The sequence below is a fragment of the Rana temporaria genome, chromosome 3 (assembly GCF_905171775.1).
Source record: "Rana temporaria chromosome 3, aRanTem1.1, whole genome shotgun sequence".
Lineage (NCBI taxonomy): Eukaryota > Metazoa > Chordata > Amphibia > Anura > Ranidae > Rana > Rana temporaria.
The window spans coordinates 334,446,914-334,459,065 of NC_053491.1; the positions used below are offsets into that span (position 1 = coordinate 334,446,914).

The window sequence follows — 12,152 nt, forward strand, 5'->3', positions numbered from 1 at the left end:
CTATGCCTACATATATTTGCTAGTAGGTGTCCCTCATTCCCATCTAAAAATGTTGGGAGGTATGCTTAACGCTGAGAGGCCGCATATACAAATAATACCGCATATTACCAAAATGTAAACAATACTGTTACAGGTGGGTGCTACTTGCGATCGGGAGCTTTCTGATCTTGTGACCGCTGTTACAGCCAATCATGGTGGTCTCAAGACCGAAATGACCGCCTATACCTTCTGGTGTCTGAAACCTCTTAAGGCCTGGTTCACACCTATGCATTTTTTTGTGCGTTTTCAGTTTTGTGCAAACACACTACTACAGTCCATTTACCATTGTTTCCTATGGGTCATGTTCACATCTGTGCATTTTTGGAAAGGGCCAGGGATTTTATTCTGGTTTTTGGTTCCACAGAATTCAATGGATCAAAAACGCACATTGAAAAATGCAAAATGCACCCGGAATATGCAAACTGCAACCTGCATAGATGTGAAACAGGCCTAAAGAGCTGGGTGGCGTCGACACTAAGGCTGGATTCACACCTATGCATTTTTTGTGCTTTTTGCAGATTTGCACTACGGTCCATTTAACATGGATTCCTATGGAACAGGTTCTGTAGTGCAAATCTGCAAAATGCAAAAAGCATTAAAAATGCACAGGTGTGAATCCAGCCTTAGGGCCTATTGTTGGGGTGCATCAGTGCGTTGACAAGGCAATTTGCAGTAAGCTCCCTGATTTCAATTCACATGGCTGCACTGCTATGGTGTGCACTTGTTGTGATGCACTACAACTAGGGTGACCATGTGTCCCGGATTGTCCGGGACAGTCCCGTATTTTGCAGCTCAGTCCCGGGCACCTTCATTCCAGGACAATACAGTGTCCCAGAATAAAACTGACACAGCCACCCCCAAAGCCAAACTAATGCCCCCAAAAAAGGCCGCCACATCACTGCTTTATTCACTGACAGTACTTGTCCTGGCCGGGAATGGCTGGAGGAGCACATTCCCCGCCCCCTGCTTGTGATTGGAGAAATAATAAATCCCGCCTCTTGTGTCCAATCACTGTGCTGTGATTCGTTACAGCACAAGCTGATTTTTGGGAAGGGGGGGTGTCCCTGAATGGTAGTTTGGAAATGTGGTCACTCTAACTACACCGCATTTCAACGCACTGTGGAGCATAAAGTTGAATGGGGCAGCACAGTGGTGCAGTGAGTAGCCCTTTCGCCTAGCAGCAAAAGGTTCGCTGGTTCGAATCCCAACCACGACACCATCTGCCTGGACTTTGCATGTTCTCCATGTGTCTGCGTGGGTTTCCTCCGGGTACTCCGGTTTCCTCCCACACTCCAAAGACATGCTGGTAGGTAAATTGGATCTCGTCCAAATTGGCCCAGTATATATGTGTGTCTCTAGCGTGTCATGATCCTACGGGGTAAAAATGACCGCACCAGCCAAGCAGATACTGGCTGGAAAAAGCACCCAGAGGCGATTCAGTTCGCATGCGTTGCGCTTTACAAGTCATTCATTCATGAAGTGTCAACTATAAGATGCGTCACTTACAGCACATCTGCACTGCTCTCTTCGCAGCACACACCAGAAGCTGCGGCAAGACATAGTCCCTTTTTTCTTTTTTTAATGTGCACATTCCCCACTCCTTTAGCATACCAGCCCCTGTATATTTATATGGCGGAGAGGTTCATAAGCTGCCTTGACCAGTTTGATCGCTTTTGCAGTTGAAAGCTGGCTAATACTGCAATAAAACTGCCCGTGTGTATGGCCAGCATAACTATGGCTCAGCTGGCAGCTCAGTGATCTATGGACTCAGAACTCTAAAGTAATAAGACTTCACTTTAGCAGACTTTCACTAACTCCACTCCATGCTCTGCTTCTGCATCCAAGTCGAGTTACTTACTTATCTATAAATATAGCCGCCTAATGCCTTCAATATGTATGAAATATACCATATGCTGGGGTTTGCAGACAATAGGTGCTCTGTTTTATAAAACTCCCCTCTCCTCTCCTCTCCACACCCCCCTTCTCTCCTCCTTAGTGCTCCTTCTCCCTGCCTTCTTCCTGAGCCTGGGGCTGCTGAATGACATAGGGAGAGTGCAGTACGAGCTCTGCCTGCATCTGGGTGTGCAGATCACTTTTCTTAGGTGGATGTGACAGTGGTTGCTTGGAGCACCAGTCCCCAGACAAGGTAAGTCCCTGCACAGAGGACCATCCTGGGGAAGGGGATGACTGGCCTTCGCAGTAGTAGATGTGTGTGATGCATAGAGATGAGTAAAAGTTCCAAAAAAGTTCTTAAAGGGATACAGAACTACAACAGGGGGTTGCTGAGGGACCACAAATAGTGGTGGCCACATACCTAGTGGCTTTTCTCGCAGCGGCGCCGTTTTCAGTTGAATTTCCATTATAAGTGGCATGCAAACGATTTTATCTGATATATTAATAGGAAAAAAAATAAAAGGAAGCTTAATTTTATATATTTGATGGACTTGTGATTATGGAGAGTGTAGTCATAATGATGATTTGTAATTAAAAGCTCTGAGATCATTTGCATGATTGTTTAATAAAAAAAGATGAAATGGGAAGTGATTTTGTTTTAAAAAATCAAATTATGTTTAATTATTCTCCTTCTGTGCATTGGGGCACCTGTATTTTCACCTGGCAGGCGAGTGCGTTTACAGGTAGTTGGCTTTTTTTTTTATTAAGTGGATATTGCTTGAAAACTGCTTGGTCACTGAGCTGCATGTTTTTTTTTTTGTTTTTTTTATTGCAATTGAATATAGATTTTTATTTCAAGGGGTTATTTAATTTTCGAGACCTCAAAAATTGATCATGCTGCAAACAGAAATGAACTTTCATGAGACAGCCCATTCGCGATTGTGTCTGTGGTTTGCTGCACCCTAATAATTGCTGTACTGTGTTATTATATAAGCCCAAACTTTCTTCTTATTCATATTATTATTAATATTATCATATATAAATAATTAGCATAATAATAATAATAACAACAATATAATAATAATAATAATAATAATAATAATAATATAATATAATAATAATAATAATTATTAGCATAATCATTATTATTATTTTCATGTATAAATAATAAAAATCATACAGTAAACCATTGGTTTGAGAGTAACTTGGTTTGAGAGCGTTTTGCAAGACAAGCAAAATGTTTTAATAAATGTTACCTTGATATACAAGCGATGTCTTGATATAAGAGTAGCGTCCTGTCACAACTGAGTATAAAAAAAGAAGAGAGGAGCCTCTAAGTGTAGCAATATGGTTACATTTAATGAAGGTACAACATTTAGCTACACTTAGAAGTGCCTCTCTTCTCTTTTATACCCTGTAAAAAAAATGCTTTGATATACAAGTGCTTTGGATTACAAGCATGTTTCTGGAACGAATTTGTGCTCGCAAACCAAGGTTTTACTGTAATAATATTTATTTATTCCAATTCAATGTTTATTGTAGACAAATGATGGAATACATGAAAGGAACAGGATAATGAAAATGTATAAAGTTCAGTACAATGTATTGTTACAAGATATCAGAGATAGCATTGGGAAGTATACATCATACTTAAAGGGGTTGTAAAGGTACAATTTTTTTCCTAAATAGCTTCCTTTACCGTAGTGCAGTCCTCCTTCACTTACCTCATCCTTCCATTTTGCTTTTAAATGTCCTTATTTCTTCTGAGAAATCCTCACTTCCAGTTCTTCTGTCTGTAACTCCACACAGTAATGCAAGGCTTTCTCCCTGGTGTGATGTGTTGTGCTCGTCCCCTCCCTTGGACTACAGGAGAGTCAGGACGCCCACTAACACACAGCTCCTTTCTTTATCTGCAACGTAGAGAGCCTCCTGACTCTCCGTAGTCCAAGGGAGGGGGTGAGCATGACACTCCACACCAGGGAGAAAGCCTTGCCTTGCTGTGTGGAGTTACAGACAGAAGAACAGGAAGTGAGGATTTCTCAGAAGAAATAAGGACATTTAAAAGCAAAATGGAAGGATGAGGTAAGTGAAGGAGGACTGCACTAAGGTAAAGGAAGCTATTTAGGGAAAAAATTACCTTTACAACCCCTTTAAATAAGGTGTAACAAGAAGAGAAAAAAATAAATAAACCTTATTATTATTATTATTATTATTATTATTATTATTATTATTATTATTATTATTATTATTATAAGTACTATTATTATTATTATGATTATTACTACTACTATTATTATTTATAGACCAGGTTTGAGTGACAGCAAGGGGGGCTCAGGTGTGCTTGTGTTCTGGTGATGGTATTCTCTATAATGTAAATTTTGCACAGCATTAATGACACTGGAAGAGCTGCACATATGTGTAGGGCCATAGTGATACCATTGCTAGTCATAAATAAATGATGAACCCCATAGTGCCTGAAATGAAATCTTATATTGCATTCTCCAGCTGTCATGTTCAACATTGAATTTACAGTAGATGCTTACTGTTAGGCAACACAGACAGTTCACTTTCATCCACAAGGCCTTTATAATTACTATTATTATGGTAGTTGTGATTTGTAGGTTTGTACGCTTGCTTTTTTTTAAGGTTGTGAAAAGGGTGCATTTGTGTGTTTCACCAAATACAAAAAATACAGACACAACCGCAAAAAAAGAAGCTTCAAGTGAATGTACTGTATGTCTGCACACACTACACACAGGACAAACACAGAAGACTATTAGCTAGATTCAGTAAGAGTTAGGCTGGCGGCCGCCGACCTAACTCGGAATCTGCGCTGTCCTAAGTTTAAGTGTATTCTCAAACAGAGATACACTTAAACCTATCTAAAATACGACGGCTTGCGCTTCCATTGAGTTCGGCGTAGAATATGTAAATCACTAGATACGCCTATTCACAAACGTACGCCCGGCCGACGCAGTCAAGATACGCCGTTTACGTAACGCATTTTCAGGCGTATAGTTATTCCATCAAATAGCTGGACTAGTAATGTTAAGTATGACCATCGTTCCCACGTCGAAATTTGAAAAGTCGTCCGTGAATAGGGCTGGACGTAATTTACATCCACGTTGAAACCAATACGTCCTTGCGGCGTACTTTGCCGCAATGCACACTGGGATATGTACACGGACGGCGCATGCGCCGTTCCTAAAAAACGTCAATCACGTCAGGTCAACCCATATTATCATAAAACACGCCCCCTCAGCCTATTTTGAATTAGGCGCGCTTACGCCCGACGCATTTACGCTACGCAGCCGTAACTTAGCAGGCAAGTACTTTGTGAATACAGTACTTGCCTTGCAAACTTACGGCGGCGTAGTGAAAATGCCATACGCTAGGCCGCAGCAACTATGCGCCCGCCTACCTGAATCCAGCTATATGTATACCCAATGTACCCAGTACATACAGTACACACATTCAAGGAAAAATGCAAAAAGTATTCTGCTTCCCAAATAATAAATCTAATTGAATCTAGCATGGTAATATTGAGTACAGTGGAACCTTGGATTATGAGCATAATCTGTTCCAGGAGAATGCTCGTAATCCAAAGCACTCGCATATCAAAACGTGTTTCTCCATAGAAGTCAATGAAAACGAAAATAATTTGTTCCGCATTGACTTCTATGACATGCAATACCGGAGGTGGCCGGAGGTGGAGGGGCACCAGAGAGCCTCTGAAAGACTCGGGGACAGCTCGGCTGAACTCAGAAAACACCGGAAAGGCTCGGGAACAGAGTATTTCTGCGTTTTTTGAGCATTTTCAAACGGCTCCGATCGGCTCCGGCACTCCCGCACCTCTGGCCAAATGCAGTACTGCACATCGCCGTGGCTTAAATCCTGCTTGTACTGCGAGGCAATACTCACAAACCGAGTCAGGATTTAAAAAAAAAATGCTCGTATTGCGAAACGCTCGTTAACCACGTTACTCGCAATCCGAGGTTTCACTGTACTGTACTTATATAATCTGTATAGATTTACACAGTCCATGGAAGTTGGTGATAACATGTAGGTGTGCAGGTCTATAACACTGATAAAATAATCTCAAGAACTGTTTGCAGTGTACATAGAATGTACAGGGAATTCAAGGTACACTCAGGTTTGATAAACATTCAGATTTCATTCATCGGTGTGTGATGTCACATGCACGCAGAAACAGAAATAGATTCCTTTGTGTACATAGGTGGTGTATTGTGCTATAAATGTGCTTTTATCCATTCATTGTGTATGTGGACTGTGTGGTTCAAAATGTTAAATAAAGGTGGTTCAAAATGTTTCAGAATTAATTGTTGTTTGATACATTTCTGAGCTGAGATGTAACATTTTGGACCCACAGCAACTTGTAAGCAGTGGGAAAAGGGAAGGAGGGAGGGAGGGGAGGAGTTGGCATGAGCGTGGCAAGAGTGCCACCATTGCAGCCAGTGTACAACTTTACTAATTACTCTCACCTGCAAAAGTAAAGGCATAATGTGCTAGTATGCATCCCCACTGAAGGCCGCATTCATCTTCACCTGTCTTCCTTCCTTGTGTGACTGGCCGGAGTCGCATGACATCACTCCCACGTATACACTCGGGAGCTGCCGATCATGGCACAGGCTTCTGAAGGAACGACACAGGTGGCATTACCAGTATAAAAAAAATAATAATAATAATAAAAATGCCATAATTCTATCCCCTATTTTGTAGACGCTATAACTTTTGCGCAAACCAATCAATATACGCTTATTGCGATTTTTGTTTACCAAAAATATGTAGAAGAATATTTTTCGGGCATATTTATTATAGTAAAAAGTAAAAAATATAGATTTTTTTTCATAATTGTCGCTCTATTTTTGTTTATAGCGCAAAAAATAAAAACCGCAGAGGTGATCAAATACCACCAAAAGAAAGCTCTATTTGTTTACATAGGCAGACCGTTATCCTGCTTCTCCCTGAAACGATAGGCCGGTCCTGATGGACGTCGAGTCCACCGGACCCACTGATTGGCCCTTGCTGTGCTCCCGCTGTGTCAGCGGGAGTAGGTCGCCACCGGCGAGCGTGCGAAACCCCAGACCCAAAAGTGCAGGATCACGAACAGGTACTGTATCTGATTCTGCACAGAGAAGCCTGCTTGGTGCCATATATGTACTGTATAGAGTAGGCAAGAGGTTAAGCAACTACAGCAACAGTTTTTGGCGATAAAGGTTAAATATGAATGAATACAAGCTGACCATTGTAAGTGTTAAATGGTTTGCCTCAACCCTCTAACTTCCATTTTTGCTAGATAGCTTGGTCTGTTGAAGGAAGTTGAAAGAGATCAAACATAGTTTAGGATCACCAGGTGAAAATAAAGGAAAAGAACGCCCAAAAAACCCCAAAAAAAACCAAATGCGGCCATCACATCTAAGAATTGGTAATTTGCAATAGATTACATTTTTGTGTTTGGATTTCGCACCACAAAGTGTCTGCAAGTATCAGTTGCTTGCTATTCATACTCTATGGGCCAGATTCAGGAACAAATACGTTACGCTGCGGCGGCGTAACGTATCCCATTTACAGTACACCGCCGCAGGTTTACAGCATAAGTCCCTGATTCACAAAGCTCTTACCTGTAAACTTGCGGAGGTGTAACGTAAATCCGCTCGGCGCAAGCCCGCCTAATTCAAATGGGGCGGGCACCATTTAAATTAGGCCCGTTCCCGCGCCGAACGTACTGCGCATGCTCCGTCCGTCAAATTACCCAACGTGCATTGCGCTAAATGACGTCACAAGGACGTCATTGGTTTCAACGTTAACGTAAATGGCGTCAAGCGCCATTCATGGACGACTTACGCAAACGACGTGAATTTTAAAATTTCGACGCGGGAACGACGGCCATACTTAACATTGGCTAGGCCACCTAGAGGGCAGCCTTAGTTTTACGCGGCGTATCTCGACGGAAACAACGTAAATTTAGAGCGACGGGTAAAGCGTACGTTCGTGAATCGCCGTAACTAGTCATTTGCATATTCTACGCCGACCGCAATGGAATCACCACCTAGTGGCCGGCCTAGAATTGCATCCTAAGATCCGACGGTGTAAGTCAATTACACCTGTCGGATCTTAGGGCTATCTATGCGTAACTGATTCTATGAATCAGCCGCATAGTTACGACGGGCGGATCACAGAGATACGACAGCGTATCAGGAGATACGCCGTCGTATCTCTTTTGTGAATCTGGCCCTATGTACTTAGGAAACCCCTAACCTCAGGTACATACTTTATTTAACCCTGTATTGTAGCTCTCAGAACATTGACAGACCCCATCCCACCATTTCATACTTCAATACAAGTGTCTGTTTATTGGACATTGGTGCCCCTCATTGGATTGTAGAATGGATGGAAAGGTGTGTGAGCTTCAGAGCTAATGTTATGGGTGCCAGAATGTGCGCATTCAGGGTTCTGGGGATCCATAATAGCAATAATAGCACAGGTAAAATTTTGTGTCAACTAGAGGTGCTTTCAAGCAGCTTGAAGTGGCAGGTTAGCATTAGCATTATTATTTTGAGTTTACATGCCAAGTGTGCTTTCAGTATACCATATAAATCTCTGTTTTGCTGACTGGAGCTCATGTACCTTTACGAGTCCATGGACTTTATTCTGTAAGGCACTGTAAAGAGTACTAATGATGTGCAAAGTACAGTAACATAACAGCATCCAATCAGAATATAATATAGTGTATTTAGATCAATGACAGATTGATTCTTATTTACTGCTATTCTGATTGATTGTTAAGAAACACGAAACTACATTTTTTTACAGTAGTTTAAGTTTCTTAAATGGAGATTTAGGTTTAATTTGGTTCTTGCAGCAACAGCTTTCAGTTGGTAGTGCATACCTAATGCCATGTACACACGATCGGAATTTCCGATGGAAAAAGTCAGATATTCCGATGGTGTGTGTGCCCCATCTGAGTTTTCCCATCGGAAATTCCGACGGACTTAGAAAGAGAATATGTTCTCTTTTTTCCGGTGAAAAATATTCCATTCGTCTGTATGGAACTCCGACGAAGAAAAAATCATGAATGCTCAGAATCAAGTTGATGCATGCCCGGAAGCATTGAACTTCATTTTTCTCGGCTCATCGTAGTGTTGTACGTCACCGAGTTTTGGACGGTCGGAATTTGGTGTGACAGTGTGTATGCAAGACAGCTTGAACGGAATTCCATCAGAAAAATCAGTCTGAGTTTATCCCGACGGAAATTCCGATCGTGTGTACGGGCATTAGTCTACCCACAGACATGAGATGTGTCATACTCAAATGGCCACCCTTGGAAGTCTGTGGACATATTTGGCTTTTACTATGCATATACTGATTTTTCCTAAGTCTGAGAATATCCCTCCATCTTTTAACCACTTGGCAATGCCCAGGCCCTTGAAAATGTTGCCCAAGCAGCAAGCATTGTAATATGGGAAGTTGCTGCATGCATAGAACATTCGTGGAGCTTGCAACAACCGTTGTAAACAAAGTGAACTTGTAGCCAGGCTATGGACATTAAAGTGGATGTCTGCCGAAAAAAAAAAAATATTAAAAGCCAGCAGCTACAAATACTGCAGCTGCTGACTTTTAAAATGAGCACACTTACCTGTCCTGGAGTCCAGCGCCGTCCGCAGTAGAGGACGAGTGATCGCTCGTCACTCTGCTGCCCCCTCCGCCATCCTCGGTGAGGGAACCAGGAAGTGAAGCGCTCTGGCTTCACTGCCCGGTTCTCAACGGTGCATGCGCGAGTCGTGTGCGCCATGCTCACTGGTCCCCGCTGTGCTCTGGGAGCTGTGTGTTTCCCAGAACACAAGGGGGGGGATCTGACGTCCTGCCCGCAGTCTACCCGCAGACTGTGTGGCCGGAAGTGGGTGCAAATACCTGTCTTTAGACAGGTATCTGCACCCCCCTCCCCCCTGAAAGGTGTCAAATGTGACACCAGAGGGGGGGAGGGTTTCCGATGAGCGGAAGTTCCACTTTAGGGTGGAGCTCCGCTTTAAAGTATTTATTGATTAGTAATAAGCAGTAAATGAGCATTAAAGCAAGCCCTGATTGAATTGTGTAGCTGTTGGCACTGTGGGGCAATTCATTCTTAAATTTCACACTGAAGTCCTAACCTAAGCCAGCTTAGCTCACTTGCTCCCCAAGCCTAGTTGTGACGCTGCAACCCCCAGCCTTTGATCTAAAGCTAACACAGAGGACGAGACCTGAAAATGGGGAGCAAGATGAGCTGAACTGCTGGGCAAGCCAGGTTGAACAACTTCAGTGATTCTGTTGAGAAATTTGAGGATGAAGTGCTCCACAGTGCCTATAGTTAAAAAGGTAGGGATTTTTCTTGTTCAGCGGGAACTTGGTGGAACTCAGTTCTGCCACCTCTGGCTCTGGTCTCTGCTATCTGCTTATCACTATCACTTGTAAACACAGATGTTTGGCTTCTGTGTTTACAAGTGATAGCTTATCTCCCAGTGACTCACACAGATTGAATCTCCTGAGCAGATCCTACTTACTGCAGGACAGGGACAATGGAATTGTAGGTCCCCGGGATGCAGTGCAGTTATGGAGGGAAATAGGGCTACTCTCTGAGAACTGAGGACATAGAATTATCACCTGCACTTTCGGTTTGATAGCATATTCCTAGATGACCGATAAAACAAATTGACTCCTATATTTGACTGGGGACCTAAACTCTGAAAAAGCAATGTGGTTCTAAATTTTTAAGCAACTGAAGGGGAGTTAAAGACCGGGTACTCCAAGTATTTACAGAGCTCCATGCAGACCAAATGCAACATCTTCAAACAGTAACATGATTGTATGTTTTTTCTGTACCAGTCAGTGAGCTCCTCATATAAATGCAGCCTATGAAGTCACTTGAAATCTAACACAAAATAATCGAAGCCCCTATGCGGTTTATTTTGTGTATTAAATGTAATGTCAGCCTTGCAACCGTAATCTGTAGGACCTGATAAAAGATATGATACAAGTACTTTATGGCACAGAATGAACATTTCACAATGTAATTAACACTAAAAGGTAATATATTTTATTACCATTGCCTTGACAATAATAACACAAATGCAAAACAAAGCACAGTAACACTTTCTTAATTAAAGCTAAACTCTAGCCTTTGCTTCTACACAGTTGTACAGACTCCTTTCCTGTACCAAAATTGGTTTCTCTGATTTCACTGCACACTGTGGGCTTCTCATAGTGTACATCAGACGCTGCAGTAAGTTAAAGACTGCCTTATTTTTTGCCTGGAGGAACAGCATCATCTAGCTCTTTCCACCCCAAACTTACTGTCCATGGGTCATTTCTTTCATACATCGAATTCAGTTCTTTCAATCACAGAGGCATAATCCTCACTCCACCAAATGATTTGTGCCAGACAGTGTTTTGGATACGTTTAAGTTTTGGATAGAGGGCTGAGTGATTAGAATGCGTATCAGTTTTTATTGCTGTCTGTGCCCACATTAGGGAAATTCACCCTCTCTATTTGTCCTGTTCACTAATATCATTGCAAGTAAAAGAAAATCCAAAATTTCGGGTTGTCCCCAGACAAGTAATAGAGGGGATATTCTTCCAATGGAGACACTAGTTATGGTAACCTGGGGGTCCCCAAGTAATTCCATTAATTTGCAGTTATTTCCTCTTACTTCCTGTTTGGCTGTGGGCAGGGCCAGTGCTTAACTATTTTGCTCCCTAGGCAAGACTAACACTCTCCACGGGGGATCGTTAGTCTTACCTGGGGTCGCGCAGGTGACAGGACCAGAGAGCAGGCTCACTGGACTGCAGCTACATCTCCACCTCCTCCGCCTCCCAAGTTGTGCTTGCCGCCTCCTCTGCTGACCTCATGCATGGCGCCTCCTCCGCCGACCTCATGCCCGGTGCCTCCTCCGCATTGCCAGCTGTTTCCGCCTCCTCCGCTGATCTCACGTCTGCCTCCTCTGCTTCGTGTTCCTCGTTTTCCCCAGACCAGGCTAATGGGGAAGTCAGCAGGCCGTGGCTGAACCCCCTAGGTAGCAGTGCGCCCTAGGCGGCTTCCTGGTTTGCCTAGTGGGAGCGCCAACCCTGGCTGTGGGACAGAAAGTGAAGGGAAATCTCTGCAATGGGACACAGATAGTGAAAACAAATGTGACAAGGGTTATAACCCACCCTTGCTCTATCCAAAA

At 42.9% G+C, this 12,152-nt stretch overlaps 1 protein-coding gene across 3 annotated transcripts in view; it reads left to right on the top strand.

The window, feature by feature from the left end:
• The first annotated feature begins 2,053 nt into the window (after positions 1–2,053).
• Positions 2,054–12,152, top strand: part of SYNPO (synaptopodin) — a 141,065-nt gene continuing 130,966 nt past the window's right edge. For all 3 annotated transcript variants that reach the window (XM_040345039.1, XM_040345040.1, XM_040345037.1), the window contains exon 1: positions 2,054–2,185. The gene's annotated coding sequence lies outside the window, so the exon portion shown is untranslated. The remainder of the gene's footprint in view (positions 2,186–12,152) is intronic.